Genomic DNA, 6,000 nt, shown 5'->3' with positions numbered 1-6,000 from the left:
GGAGGTTGAGGCCGAAACGCGTTAGCGTTCTCAATAAATAGAATGTGCATCTGAGCCTCTCTTGCATTCTTCATTTTGAAGTGCCGCTTTTTCCACTTCTGTGGTATTTGAGCACTGTTACTCATTATCATAATTAGACACATTTATTTTAAAGTTATCTAACCAATTAAACACTAATCTGTACCTAAACAATGCATATGAAAAATGTCTTGATTTAAATGTATTACTATCACAACCAGCTAAGCAGTGGAATATAAATATTTACTACTTCACCCATTTCCAACCGGTCTTTGTATAATTGGTCTTCACTAATGCTCGTTATATAATATGGTACCAGTTTTGTGTCTCAGGGGATGGCTGAACCCCGGCTGAACCCCGCCTACCAGTGACATTAGGCCATTTCAAACAAGATTAAATTATTTTTTTGTATTAATGCGAGAATAATGGCTTCTATTATAGCATGCAAACTTTCCAGTTATAGAAAGCCTGCTGTTTCTATTAGCTTGGATTCCCTATTGATGATAGGCGTGTTTGTGAACTGTCCACAGCCCTCCTCTGAGACACAGACCAAGTAGACAAACATTTTACCATATTATAATGAGCACTAGTGAGGACGAGTGAGAATGGGTGAAGTCCTCCTTTAAGTTAGAGAAACATAGGATTAATGTTTTAGACAACCTCTCAGCATTGGTAACATGTCCCACATCGCCCCACACAATAGCTGACTCTTTGTCCTACATTCGGTTTGTTGGGATCTGGTAAGATGTGACTGGTGAATTTTGAAGCAACCACAATGTAGGAGTGACACACATCTGGTGCAACAGACTGAACAGACGTCATCTGCAGTCCCTTTTGAAATAATACTTTACAATCCCCATGGATCCGATAAGAATTCTGAAGGTTTTTTTTTCTTAAGAGGTGGGCATTAGAGAGCCTGTCACAGACACAGCTCTAATTGGGGCGGCCATACCTGAATGGTTTGATCCCGCCTAGGACTCCGGACTCCGGAGGTCCCAGGTACGATTACAGCCGTCAGCAAAAAGTCGAAGTGTAATTGTTTATTGTGGATCCCTATTAGTCCTCACTAATCCCCATTAGGGTTGAAGTGTCCCTGAGCAAGACACTTAACCCCTAACTGCTCCCCCCTCCGTGCTCCTCTGTGGGCAGCACTCAGCTGGGTGAAGCTGAAAACCCTGTGGGATGTGATAGATACAACACTTTTTTTTAACATGGCTAGCCAATGGCAACAAGAGCCAAACTGACCTCTGTGGAGGAAAATACTTTTGTGTCTCAGAAGTAACTGCAAAAGAAAACTAGAAAAGGGCGCTCCTAGAGGCACAGATCTCCGCCAGGCCAGGTTGCCTGCCCAGGGCTGTGTCAGTCACAGTGTGTAGCTGTCAGGACATGAGGAAGCTGCGGGGGAAACAGACTTTGTACGACAGACGCTGCAACTGTTCGTGTTGGTGACTATGGGCAGAAGTGAACGCGCTTTTGGAGGTGTGCTCTATAGAGGCCCCCCAACATGCAAATCCAATTTGTGTGTCACATAAGTCACAATACCATTTGTACATTCATATTTTTACACTTATGGGTGTAAGTGAAATCACTTTTGGCTCAGCGTCGTTTAGAGGCCCCTCAATGTGTAATTCAAAATTGTAGATCTGACGTTCATCCTCCCGCAACATTTGGAAGCTAATAATAGCCAATCAGAATCAAATATGAAAGATCTGACTGATACGTGTTTATCACAAGGAGTCCACAGATAATGAATACCAATTTGTGAGAGTTTTGGACAAAATTTGTAGAAGAAGTAGCAAAGACTGTTTAGAAGAAAACACAAAAGGGTGGAAAAAATTGTCACAGACACACAGACAGACGGGCAGGGGCAAAAACATAATCCCTGCCCCTGGTCGTTGTGGCCTGGGGGAGAGCTCTCGCTGTCTGCTTGCTGACCTCCCGTGACAGTCTGGAACTCCTACATGCCCCCCAGTGGCGACGGCAATGCATGGCAGGCTGAGGGGACTAGCCGGACAGGGGATCCTCTCCTCTACTCTCCTGCAGGCCGAGCTCGTGTGGGGCTGTTGTAGCAGGATGGTAAATTGGACTTGGGAGTGATGATGGGTCCTGACAGCGGCACAGTCCTGTGGCCATGAGCACAAACTGCCTGGCTTACATAACCATCCCATTGTTACTTCCCTGTCACCGCCATTAAAAATTCATAGGAACTGCATGAAGTCATGCACCGCAGCAACTGTCGGCTCTGGCGGTGGATGGGTGGCTTTGCCAGGAAGCGAAGAGAGAATTTGACACAAAAATATACAAATAATCCAGTGAAAATGGACATTTCAAGCACTACAGGGTGACACAATGGTGAACAGAGAAAGAAAGCCCCCAGTGCAGTTAACAAAATTCTGCTCTGATTCTAGGCAGCGAGTCAGCCGTGCAGTTTGTAGAACATCACTGGAGGCCCCACCAGGGCCAGGGGTGAGAGAGAAGATACACAGCAGCGATTCACACCTTGAAGAATGTGCTATAGCACCTCGGCTAAATCTGTACTCCAACCTTCACATCACTGAAAAGTATTAGACCATGTTACATCATGTGAGGATTTAAATAAAGCTATAAAATCCAGTCTTAAATTAACTCTCGGGAAGACTAAAATGACTATAAACTGGTCAAACCACCGGCAACTGGGTAACCTTCTTCTATAGAGCTTTATAGATTAACAACCTTTGATCTGTAAACTCTTTGAAGTAATCCACTGTACCTAATTGCTAACATGATACTGAGTCTGATTATGGAATCCTATGGTACATGCCTCATGTCTCACACTAACACAAGGTATTTTAGCTCACGAGTGACCTTTCTTTCGAGGATCGAGTGAGCGAGTGCATAGCCAGACGATTAGATAGCTCCGCCTATCTCCGCCTAGCAGCATAAAAATTCATTGTTTGGGCTTGGACGCCCGGGGATCTGTGTCGGGGACAAAGTTAAACCCACTGTTTTTATTTTCTAAAGGACACGCCTTTCACCACACCGACTGAATGCCCCCGCCCAGATTAGGGAGGACCACCCTCCTAATTGCATTGGTTCTGCAATGCAGTTTTTTGTAGATTTTGTATTCTCTGAATTGTTACTACCAACCGCTAGCCTTGGCCTGCACACAATCTGAAAGTCTGGCTATGTGAAAAAGTGAGCAAGAGCAAGTGCTATATTGTTTTTGTAAGAATAGCTTGAGAACGTCAAAGAAGAGGATAGCGCTTGCTTTTGTTAAATGAACAAGGCAGGCTGCAAGTGCCCGCGCCGAACATCCGGTGGCCTCGTGCGTCATCTTGAGTTGGCAAGCTGTGGTGGATGAATTGGAATTGTTTATTACGTGAAGTAAAAGTAGAGCTCCCGTCAATCACAGGCGGCACGGCTAGAGCCAAAATCAAAAGTGTCAAAAACTCCATGGTGAAAAACATGGCCTAATCAATGGCTACTAGAGAGTCTAAGCAAGTATTGTTGCTTTCTCCATTCTGATTCTGTTGAAAAATAAATCAAGAATGACTAGTCCAGGCCTTTACCCGCATGCCAGTTCTATTACATGTACATACAGTGTGTGTGTGTGTGTGTGTGTGTGTGTGTGTGTGTGTGTGTGTGTGTGTGTGTGTGTGTGTGTGTGTGTGTGTGTGTGTGTGTGTGTGATGTGTAGTTGTATTGATTTTACTGGGGTCGGCTGCTTCAAATCACCCATCTATGAAGAAGTGGGGCCTGACAGACAGCGCAGCATGCGAGTGTGGGGAGCTGGAGCAGACTGCCGACCACATAATCAACACCTGTCCCCTGTACAGACCATCTTCAGAGGAGGGCCTGTTCCCAGTGGAACCAGAGATGAGGCCATGGCTGCACCACGACACTGAGTTGGACATTTGATGATGATACACGAAGTGTTGGTGTTGTGTTACGTTGTGTCAGAATCTCATTGTCCAGTCCACGTCTAGCACAGGCAAAACATTTTCTTTATCACTGGCAATGCAGGACAATAGGTCACCCCAGGTGAAAAGGTGTCAATTAAGAAAGTGTCATTTAGAACCAGACAATTTCTGCTTCTCTTCCTAAGAAGTCTTGTAAACTAGCCATTACTGATGAAAAAAAAGAAAATTAATTATACTTGCAGTGCATTTTGCACTGTACAAACATCCAAACTCTACAGATTGCCCAGGGCATTCAGGAGATGTCCTCTGAAGTAAAATCATGTGACAATAATGACATTAAGAATAATAATTTTCCTGCAACTGAATATTTGTAAACAAGTATTTGCAATTCACATCTAAATTGCACTACAACGTGCTGTTGCAGCACCGCCATTAGATATCTGTCTGCATTTTCTTCAGTGGATGCTGAGTTACAGATTGTCATCCGGACACCACAGATGTCCAGTAGTACTTGACCAGCTAGTGTCATCGGTGTCACTACTCACCAACATAGAACTCTTTGTTGTGGATGAAGCATGATACCGGACCAGTTGACAGAGAGCATTAACATCAGCGGGCAAGTTTCCCTCAGACAAATTTCTGTCACATTTTTACTGAACTTAAGATGCCCTGCTTTTTACTCCCTAACAAACCAATTCTCTCCATTTTCTGCCAGAGGGCTGCCAGTAGGCAGCCAACTGCTTCTGGTCTCTGCCACCTTTGAAAACACAGACACATTTCACAAAAACACTCATTCCTCAACAGTTACCATCAGCAGGCTTGAATGAAAAGACCTCAATAAGCTACAACATGTAACAGTTCTACATACATTTTAGAGACAAAAACAATTATAACAAGTCTCCGCCAGGTCAGGTAGGTTATTATGGCCTTCTGGTGGCGCTATAATAGGCCAATGTGAAAAGGGTTCCATTTCTTCTTAGGCTTTTCACAGCAATCGGACACTGCATTCATGATTTTGTTCCAAAAATGTGGTTTGCTAAATTAGACCTGCTGGTGGCGCTACAACAGGTCAATGTGAAAAGGGGGGCATTTCTTCCTCGGCCTAGTGGGAATGTGCGTACAAAATTTCACGGAAATCGCACACTGCGTTCATGATTTGAGGTTCAAAACGGACCTATCCTGCAAACTTTGTAAGGCAATGTTAGGCAAGTAGGATGGAATATGAAATATCGGACACATCCATCTTGATCACACAAACAGCCCCGAGGTGAAAAGGGTGACAACATGTTGGTTTTTTTCGGGTCAGGTGTCACACTATTGCCCTATTTGGATTCAAAACGGCTATTGTAGCTGAAAAGCTACAAGTTTGCATGTCTGAATAATGCAAAAACAGAATTATTTGTTTGCATTTGCTTTTTTATATATATTATTTGCTTTATATATATTTTAATAATAAAAAAAGTGCGTATCGTATCGAAATCGTATCGAAGTTGTGAGCCCAATATCGTATCGTATCGTTTCGTGAAATTAGTGTATCGGCACACCCCTAGTTCCTGTCATGAGAGAGAGAGAGGGGGGGAAGAGAGAGAGAGAAAGAAAGAATGGCCATGAGGAATAGGCCTACATACTGTAGGCCAGTCATCAACCAATACAGCCACGTGTCACAACTCACAACCTTCAACATCAGCCACAACACACATACAGTAGGTCCACATCAGTCGATGGCTGTTATGTCAAAGCCCAAAACCTCTAGCTTGAACTTAAAAAGGAAATAGCAAGCTCACACATAAGATAATTGAAGTGACCAAGAGCCACATACACATACTGTGCCCTGTCACAACTCAACACCTAAGGTAATTGAAGTGACCAAGAGCCACGTACACATAGGCCTACTGTGCCCTGTCACAACTCAACACCTTCCAACAGAAACAACATACACACTGTAGATTCACATAAGCATTCAATTCCAGAGCCAGAAAGGGTCACTGAACATATTTCATTGCCACCCGGTGGGTCTGAAAATGACAGCAATAGTACCACAGCTTGAATCCCGTTAGCAATACACCACAAGCTGCAGCAGCAG

Source organism: Gymnoscopelus braueri, assembly GCF_963280865.1.
Source record: "Gymnoscopelus braueri genome assembly, chromosome: 1".
In the NCBI taxonomy this organism is placed as follows: Eukaryota; Metazoa; Chordata; class Actinopteri; order Myctophiformes; family Myctophidae; genus Gymnoscopelus; species Gymnoscopelus braueri.
The sequence above is the reverse complement of the archived record's forward strand: the minus strand, read 5'-3'. Positions refer to the sequence as shown.